Below are 10,950 nucleotides of genomic sequence, written 5' to 3' on the forward strand. Positions count from 1 at the left end.
TCATTATTTTTTCTTTCTTTAGTTTATTTAGGTAAATATTATATAATCTTACAATACCAAATATGGTTTATTTAGGATATCTAGAACAATATCTTAACACATAAGGTATATAATTTACTATACAATGAACTTAAATTTAGTTTGCAAGTCTATCAGATGCAAAATTTGGAAGGTTAATATACCCTTCTTTTTAGAGAATAAAATATTATATTATTTCCTTTAAAATATTTTTTTTTCCTTTTCCTATAGACTTGCATTTCTTTTGGTAATTATATGATTCTTATTACAGCTGCTACCAAAATAAACTACAACAAATTTCTGTGACTCAAATGGTTACATCTTTTCATATATCCTGAAAATACATTGTTAATTAATAGCAAAAAAGGCAGTCCAGTAATCCAACGATGATCATTCCACTGCATCACCACTTCACCAGTAAGACTTTTTAGTTTTTACTCAATCTATCAAAAGATATCATTGTCTTTTTACTTATGATGATTTAAAAATCAATCACTTCTCCTTGATATATTGATTATATAAAGTTCATAATTAAGGTTTTTAATATGCTTACACTGTTACACATTCAAAAATTATTAGTGGTGATTGAGTACTAGCTAGTGGTCTAAGGGAAATGACAAAAATGCAACATGTTACTAATATATCAATATCACATATGCATGTGAATCACGATGCATGTTTGACTATTTTACCACTTTTACAATATTATCAGTGAATGCTAATTAAATTAGTAAGAATTATTATTTTTATCTCGGCCTAAAGCCCAAAACAATGCGTCTAACAAAGCACCGAGTATACAAATTACGGTCTTTTATAACTGAGTCTAAACACTAAATACGAAATTGATATTGGGAGAAATTAGCGTTAGATTTATACTTTTAACCCGTTACTTCTATATGATCTAGCTTTTGACCCAATAAGTTCTAAAAATTACAATACAATCCTCAAGTACGGAGAATGTTAACGATGGTTGAATTGAGTTACACTTTTCTTTTGTGACTGAACGTTAACAAGAGATGAGCAAAGTAATTATTGGCAATAAAAATAAGGGACATTTGCTTCTAAGGGGCGACTGGTTTTTTCGTTACCACCCGCAAACGCAGCTTTTACGATTGGTAGCGGTTGTCGGCGGTTTGCAACAATCACTCAAATCGCTCTAAACCGCTTCAAACCGCTCCGAATCTCATAAATTCAAAAGCTGGCTCCAACTAGCGTTTGCGGTTGCGGGCGGTAGCGGAAAGGTAAAATTTTTTTCTTTTTTTTTAAATAAATATATATACAAAAGTAAAAATATTTAATAAAAAATTTAAAATTGAAATTATGAAAATATTAAAATATATCTATTATATTTTAATTAAAATTATAAAATTTTATAATAAAAACAATTTCAATAAATTTTTAAAAATTAAAATTATAACTTTCTAAATATAAATTTTATATTTATTATAATTTTATTATTTTTAATATTTTTATAATTATATTAAATGTAAATGTTGTTAATTTATTATTTGACTGTTACCGTATTTGGTAGTTAACCAGTCATAAGTCACCCGCAAACGCACCAATTTTTAACCGCAGTACCACTCGTACAAATCTCTTAAAACCGCTAGAAATCGCAACCGCCCGCATCTACAAACTCTCGCAACCGCAACCGCTGCGTTTGAACCAGTCAGGCCCTAAGTATAAATTAAATTTGGAGCCTTTTCTTTTGTGGTTCTTCTAAGGATGATGATGCATCTTGGAGACCTTTCATCAGAGGGCTGAGATTCATCCATAGCATCAGCCTTCAAAACACAGCTTCAAACATCTGATGAAGAAGGTTAAATTGGGAAGCCAACACCATTTCTCTCAAGTTTTTCTGCTGCACATGATAAATCTTGAGCTCCAACTTTCAATGGTACAAACCACAGCCTTAAAGAAGAGGAAGAAACGGTCTTTGTTAAGACTTATTTTTGACACGAATAAGCAGAGGTTTTGTTATGAATAATGGTGGCGCTTTTATACCTGACGTCTCGCTTGAAGTCTTCTGAGTCATCATAGGAAGAAAGTCGTTCGTATGTAGTCCGCATAATGTCTGAGACTTGGAAACAATACCAAACCAAGGCCAATGGCAGGTATAAGAATGGTGTGAAATCTATGATATTGCTATAAGAATTCAGGTTACTGTAATGTTGAAAGAGAAAAACATATTCTACATAGGAAATAAGAATGAACTGAACGCACTAAACAAAGTATACAATGCTGCGGAAACCCTTTGCATAGCTGCATTGTTTTAGAAGGACTTATGTCCTGCAGGATCGCCTTAGCTTCCATAAAACATTAGAGAGTAGTTAAGTTTCTTCCGAATCAATAAACCATAAGAACTGTATACATACCTTGTACCAAGTGTGGCCTCTGTCATACTACAGCCTAGTTTCTTCGTAACTTTTATGAGGTAACTACAGTTCTAACAGTCATATATGGACAAGAATTACTAATCGTAATCCCAAGTTTTCTCAAGGCTCTTGCGATATCTTTAGACCGAGTTCCATCAGCATCAATACCAAAGATCTTGGATCTTTCCTAAAGTAGCAGTGTAAGCAAAGTTTATGAGGTTTCAGCATACACTGCTACAAAAATCCAGTGAAACCAAAAGCAGGATACAAGACCTTCCAGAACTCATGTATTTTGACTTCCCTAAGCAAGTTCAAGCAAGCATAGTGTATAATTTAAACTACCAGTGGTCAGTTATAGTACCGGTACTTTCAGGAAGATCTATGGAGAAGAAGCGATTATTCTGTGTAAGGTACTCTTTCCAAGCTGCAATCTATGCATTATGGAGAGAAAGAAACAAGATCAAACATGGGGAGAAGCCAATGACAATTGAGATGATGAAGAAGCTTGTGGATAAAGGTATTAGAAACAAGCTAAGTATTTTGAGAATGCAAAGAAGGAAGGGCATGGAAGGAGCTCTTCAATTTTGGTTTGAGACTAGAGTTTAAATTTGAGTTTTAATGTAGTCAATTTTCATAGTTGGGAGTAGTGGTTATATAGAGAAAGGACTACACATGATGCAAAAAGACTTTTTTGATGAATAAAATTTAGCATTCATTCAAAAAAAAATAAAAATTAAACTGCTTGGAGATGTTGCAGCTTTCGCAGATGATCCAGCTGATACTAATGATTTGAGTGGTCGAGCTTCTTAGGGATGTCTTTAGCAAACATGATCAATATATATTACTATGCTGGTCCTTATGAAGTACACAAGTGGGCTTAGCTTTTATGTTGTCTGATTTTACCTTTTCATTGGATGGAACTTGGCTCGATCCTCATACCTTCTGATCTAAGATTATGTTTTGTTTTAATGTCTTTCCTCTAAGGTTAGCTTGTTGTTTGTTATTCCAAGTATTGAAACATTTTTTAAGTTATGAAACATTTTCTATTTTTTTCTCTTCAAGATAAGGTTTGCATTATCCATTTTTGAACATCGTTTAAGTTAAAGACATATTTTAAAAACTAGTATTCAGCTTATGATATTTCAAGCAATTTTTCCATATAAATTTCATAAAATGCTGAACATTATTGTTGATTGAATGGAATTATTGTGAATTTTAATGTGACTTTGAATTAAGTTATAGACTTATATTCATTGAGTTACAATTATGAATAAGTTAATCTGAACATTGTCTAAGTTATGAAGACTTTTTCTATTTTTTTGCTATTTTAGGATAAGGTTTGTGTTTTATCAATTTTTGAACATTGTTTAAATTGAATTCATCAATTTTGAAAAGTAGTTTCAACTTATGATATTTCAAGCAATTTCTCTAATAAATATCATGAATTTTTGAACATTAATGTCGATTTTGAATGGACTTATTGTGAAACTTTAAATTGACTTTGATTTAAATTATAGATTATTATTGAATTAGAATTATGAATAAGTTAATCTAGACATTATTTAAATGATGAAACTTTTAATATTTTTTGCTCTTCTGAGATAAGGTTTGCATTATCAAATTTTAAACTTTGTTTAAGTTGAATACAAAGATTTCAAAAAAGTAGTATTCAACTTATGATATTTCAAGCAATTTTTCTTATAAATATCATGAAATGCTGAATTTTAATGTGACTTTGAATTAAGTTGTAGACTTATAGTCATTGAACTAGAATTATGAATAATATAATCTGAGCATTGTCTATGTTATGAAGAATTTTTCTATTTTTTGCTATTCTAAGATAAACATTTTGCATTATTAATCTTTTAACATTGTATAAGTGGAATTCATCAATTTTGAAAACTAGTTTTAACTTATAATATTTCAAGCAATTTATCTTATAAATATCATGAATTGTTAAACATTAATGTCGATTTTGAATGGACTTGTTGTGAAACTTTAATGTGACTTCGATTTAAGTTATAGACTATAGTCATTGAAAAATAATTATGAATAAGTTAATATGAACATTGTTTAAGTTATGAAACTTTTATATGTTTGTCTCTTCTAAGATAAGGTTTGCATTATCAAATTTTGAACATCGTTAAGTTGAATACATCTATTAAAAAAATATTCAGCTTAACACATTCAAGTATTTTTTTCTTATAAATATCATTAAATGATGAAAATTAATGTTGATTTTGAATGGATTATTTTGAAACTTTAAAGTGACTTTGAATTAGGTTATGCACTTATAGTCATTAAGTTAAAATTATGAATAAAGTTAAATATGAATAGTGTCTAAGTTACGAAGACTTTTTCTACTTTTGCTATTCTAAGATAAGGCTTGTGCATTATCAATTTTGAACATTATTTAAGTTGAATTTATCAATTTTTGAAAAGTAGTTTCAACTTATGATATTTCAAAAAATTTCTCTTATAGATATCATGAATTTATGAACATTAATGTCGATTATGAATGAATTTATTGTCAAACTTTAATGTGACATTGATTTAAGTTATAGACTATAGTCATTGAACTACAATTATGAATAAGTTAATTTGAACATTTTTTAAGTTATGAATTTTTTTATGTATTTTTTGCTCTTCTAAGATAAGATTTGCATTATCAATTTATGAACATCTTTTAAGTTGAATACAATTTTTTTAAAAGGTAGTATTCAACTTATGATATTTCAAGCGATTTTCTTGTAAATATCATTAAATGCTGAAAATTAATGTTGATTTTGAATAGACTTATTGTGAAATTTTAATGTGACTTTGAAGTAAATTATAGAGTTATACTTATTGAACTAAAATTATGAATAAGCTAATCTAAACATAGTCTAAGTTATGAATTTTTTTTACTATTTTTTTCTTTTCTAAGATAAGGTTTTTGCACTATCAATTTTTGAATTTTTTTTTGCTCTCTAAGATAAGCTTTGCATCGTCAATTTTTGAACTACCGTTTAAGTTGAATACATCAATTTAAAAAAAATATAGTTTAACTTATGATATTTCAAGCAATGTTTATAAATATCATGAAATGTTGAACATTAATGTTGATTTTGATGATCTTATTGTGAAACCTTAATGTGACTTTGATTTAATTATAAACTTATAGTCATTTTACTAGAATTATGAATAGTTTAACTCAACATTGTCTAAGTTATGAAGACATTTTCTATTTTTTGCTACTCGAAGATAAGGTTTGTGCATCATCAATTTTTAAACATTGTATGATTTCAATTCATCAATTTTTCAAAAGTAGTTTCAGTTTAAGATATTTCAAGGAATTTGTTTTTATAAATATCATGAATACCTGAACATTAATGTCAATTTTGAATGAAATTATTGTGAAACTCTAATGTGACTTTGATTTAAGTTGTACACTATAAGCGTTGAATTAAAATTATGAATAAATTAATACTAACATTACATAAATTATGAAACTTTTTCTATTTTATGCTCCTCTAAGATAATGTTTGGTTTAGCAATTTTTGAATATCATTTAAGTTGAAAACATCAGTTTTAAAAAATTACTATTCAACTTTTGATATTTCATGAAATATTTCTTATAAATATCATGAAATGATGAACATTAACAACGTTTTTAAATGGACTATTTTGCAACTTTAATGTGACTTTGAATTAAGTTATAGACTTAGTCATTGAGCTAGAATTATGAATAAGTTAATCTAAACATTTTCTAAGTTATTGTGATTTTTGAGATTTTTGATGTTCTAAGATAAAGTTTGTGAATTATCAATTTTCAAATATTGTATAAGCTGAATTCATCAATTTTTGAAAAGTTTTATTTAATTTATGATATTGCAAGTAAATTATCCTATAAAATCATGATTGGCTGAACGTTATTTACGATTTTGAATGGACTTATAGTGAAACTTTAACATGACTTTGAATTAAGTTATAGACTTATAGTCATTGAGTTATAATTATGAATAAGTTAATCTAACCATTTTCTTTATGAATATTTTTTTCTATTTTTTTGCTATTCTAAGACAAGGTTTGTGCATTATCATTTTTTTAACATTATCTAAGTTGAATTTATCAGTTTTTGAAGGTAGTATTTAACATATGGTATTTCAAGAACCTATATCTACATGACTGCACCTTCAGGAGTTTTAGACTTTTATGACTACACCTTCTCGTTGTTGTTTCTATATGTTCTTGATTTGCCAAAGCAATCTTTTAATCAAGAATCTGGATAACTTTTAAACATGTTGGAGGTGCAAAGCTTAACAAGAATCTTGATAACAGGAATGATAAACATAATCTAACTAATTAAATCTAAATTCCAAGATGGCTGATTTTGGTTTGGCTCGATGTCTAGGTATGGACAAAACTCATCTCAGCACCGTGCCGCAAGCCTGTAAGCTACTAAAAACACTAGTTACTTCATGTGTTAGGCTCATTAAAAAAGAAATTCACACTAGGTTACTGATAGAGTTTACAAATTCACACTGTAAGGCTAGAGTTTACACTATAAAATTTTGGACGCCACGATGGATATTGATTGAGGAGAATCAAGAGATGAGATGGAGAGGAAGTAAAGCCTAGAACATACTTGAGTAGAGTCAGTCATATAATGCGGGTTTGATGCGTCATGGACATTACAAGATACTGGAGTGGCTTGGGATTCACCCTGTTTGATGGAGATACTGAGATAATGCGGGGGCAAACGAGGCGCATCAATTCCTCCTCACCACTCCACGTGGAAGCGGAGGGTCTAGTCTGGGCTATGGAGGAGCTTAGTGGATGTGGTTTTAAGCAGGTACGCTTTGAATCGGACTGCCAGCAGCTGGTACAAATCATAAATTCCTCCAAGCAATGGCCATCACTTGAACCAGAACTCGACACTATAGAATCACTTTGAGCAACTTTTATTTCTTTTATTTTGAGCTTTAATTTCATGATTTTTGAATTTCTGTGCGGACTCTCTTGCGAAAGAAGCCTGATCACGCGACTTACATTACTCGCTTGTAGACGTTGTGGATTCCAAACCGCTAGCTCACGCGGCTAGCATGTTAAGACCAGTTTGGTCATGAAATGAAGTTTTTGATGACAAAAAAAAAGGTCAAACAAAATCCAAAACTCGAATCATAGTACCACTACAAAAAAAACAAAGTAATTTGCGACTGAATTCCGGATGAAAAGCATTTCTTCATAAATTACTGAGGAATTACAGACAAAACGAAATTGAAAGATGAGGTTTCGCGGAAATCGAATTTCTGACATATCATCATTCGTTGTCAATTTGTCACAAAATCGTTGGAAATGTCAATCACTTTCATCTATAAATGTGCTCAATGGCCATTAATTTGGCTCGCAATTGTGGCAAAAGTTCATTCAATCTCACACAATATGAACAATACGAGTTGCTACAAAACCCATCAGATCGCTCAAAATACTATCACATACGCACAACACAAACCCGTCTAAATATACATCCATGGATACTTAATAAGCACACAAACAATGAAAGGCTCAAAGCCATATACATAAAATAAAGGCGGTATTGATATTGGGCCCTCGACTATAGCCCAAACAGAGAAAAAGGAGAAGACCGTTGGAAGTAGTCAGCCCAAGAACGCGACTCTGTCGTCTTCTGAGAAGCCAGTGAGCAAGCAAGTTTTACGTAAGCATTGTACGACCAAGCCAGATCACTGTGTGGAGACAAAGAACAGCTTCACGTGCTTGGACAGCTGTGCACTGGTGTGCTGAGGTTAACCTAATCTTGAGAGTAGTATATAAGAGTTGTAAAGAGAGAACTTGGCCGTTAAGTTGAAAGTGAATAAAAAGTTAAAGTTTTCTTCTTCTCTACGTCTTTGTTTCTTGCGATTCACATGGTATCAGAGCCATGGAAGAGCCTTCAGAAACAATCTCTACACCATCTCTAAGCATCACACAATGTGTGACTCTGAAGCTCTCATCATCGAACTATCTTCTTTGGAAGACTCAGTTCGAATTGTTCCTCTCAAGTCAGTCCTTGCTTGGTTTTCTCAACGGATCTACACCGAGACCACTTCCTACTGTCACAACCAGAAACGGAGATGTTGTTACTGAAGAAGCAAATCCAGAGTTTGTCAAGTGGATTCGCCGTGACCAGCTGGTTATGGCTTGGTTGTTTGGTTCGTTGTCAGAAGACGCTTTGAGGTCTGTTTACGGTCTTCAGTCTGCACAAGAAGTCTGGTTTAGTCTTGGTCAGAAGTACAACAGGGTTTCAGCTACTCGAAAGTTAGATCTACAGCGTAAGCTTCAAGGTATGACCAAAGGTGAAAAGACTATGGCTTTATACTTAGGAGATGTCAAAGGTGTCTGTGATCAGCTTGATTCGATAGGTTGTCATGTTAGTGACCAAGAAAAGATTTACGGCGCTCTCAGTGGGTTAGGAAAATAGTATGAGTCTATTACTACAGTTATTGAACATTCCATGGACTCTGTTCCGCAAATGAGTTATGAGGATGCAGTGTTCAAGCTAGTGGCTTTTGATGGCAAGATGAAAACTTTCCATCATCCAGCTGAAGTGAACCCTCATCTGGCTTTTCATACTGGAAGAGGGTACAACACTCGAGGTCGTGGGTCTTACAACTACCGAGGAGGATACAGAGGCCGAGGAAATTCATCTTATTCAACTAGAGGAAGAGGATTTCAGCAGCAGTTTGGTGGAGCTTCTGGGACAAACTCAAACACAAGGCCTGTGTGTCAAATCTGTGGCAGATTTGGTCACACTGCACCAAGGTGTTACAACAGATTTGATCAAGATTACCAGTCTCCAGACACTCTTCACACTGCGCTAGCTACGATGAAAGTCTCAGATCAAGATCGTTACTCTGGTCAAGAATGGTATCCTGATTCTGCAGCTACTGCTCACATTACCAACAACAGTGGACAACTTCAGTCTTCTCAGCCATACTTAGGCAATGATCAGGTAATAGTTGGTAATGGGGATTTTCTTCCGATCACTCATGTTGGGTCCATTGCTCTTCAAACACCACAAGGTACTCTACCTCTTAATGATGTTTTGATCTGTCCTGGTATCACTAAGTCTCTATTGTCTGTTTCAAAGTTGACATCTGATTATCCTTGTGAGTTCACCTTCGACTGTGATTCTGTGTGTGTTAAGGACTGTTGGGGTCAAAAACGGTTACGACAAATTTAACATCCAAAACATCCGAGGAAGAAAGTGAGAATTTCTCCGAAGAGTACTTTTCGAAAAATAGACTCTTTCTTACGAAAAAGCTTTACGGAAGAAAGAATCGAGATGCCCGACGAAGGCTCGAAACAGGTCGCTACGTAGCAACCAAACCCGAGCCAAGCTCGGTCGCTACGTAGCGACCGAGCGATCGTCCCGCTCGGTCGCTACGTAGCGACCGAGCTCAGCCAAGCTCGGTCGCTTCGTAGCGACCGAGCGATCGTCCCGCTCGGTCGCTACGTAGCGACCGAGCTCAGCCAAACTCGGTCGCTACATAGCGACCGAGCGATCGTCCCGCTCGGTCGCTACGTAGCGACCGAGCACTCGTCTCACTCGGTCGTTACGTAGCGATCGGGCTCGAGTCAAAGTTTGGTCGCTGTGTAGCGATTGAACCTTTCCGAACATCGATACGACACCAGTCCATGCATTCTCGTCAAACCTTCGAATGCTATCTCCCGAAGACCGTAGCAAGCTCAGTCCATGTTTCCCGCTATTCTAATTCATCGATCAAACTTCGCGGATTAGAAACCGCGGAAAACTCGTAGTAAACGTGTCGAGTCGGAAAATAGCCCAAAGGGACCTAAAACACGATTCGAAGCCCATCCTACGATTTTTCCTAACCAAAGGCCCGTGAACCACAGCATGGTTCACGCTTGGCCCACGAGGAAGGATAAATGTCAAGTTTCCGCGGATAAATACGGAAGTTTTGAAGATAATTGTGAAGATCGGGAAAAATGGAATATCTCCATTTTTATGCTATGACGGCTTAAGGGCAGAAGAGTAAAAGCGTAAACCGACCTTGGAGCTAGTATATAAGGAGTCCTAGGCGAGGAGCAAGGGAGAGAACTTTTTCAGAGCAAACTTAGCACTTAGAGCAATTTAGGCAATTTTCCGTTTTTGTTATTTCGAGCTGCGACTCAATTAGGTTTAGCCGTCTTAAGGTTGCTAGAACTAGGAATCTCGCCGACAGCTCTCGAGCCCAGGCTTATACCTTGTTGTAACGCTCATACGCAGATTCGGAATAAGATCTACTTTGCTCTCTCTTTTCGATTTATTATTTTTATCGTTGTTATTTTCGTGTTCTGATTGCTTGACGTGTGGTAATTAACAGATATCCGGGTCCTCTGGGAAACTAGGGTTTTCTTAGTTTCCTTATTTAAACGGAAATCGACAGTGTGAATTTCGGTTCCCACAGTTTAGCGCTAGAAGGAGGGGGACTTACGGATCAATCTAACCCGCAAAAGCCACTCAACGATCAGGAACGATATGCGAGATTCGACGGCGCGAACGTCATCTCATTCA

This window comes from Brassica rapa, chromosome A04, assembly GCF_000309985.2.
Source record: "Brassica rapa cultivar Chiifu-401-42 chromosome A04, CAAS_Brap_v3.01, whole genome shotgun sequence".
NCBI lineage: Eukaryota > Viridiplantae > Streptophyta > Magnoliopsida > Brassicales > Brassicaceae > Brassica > Brassica rapa.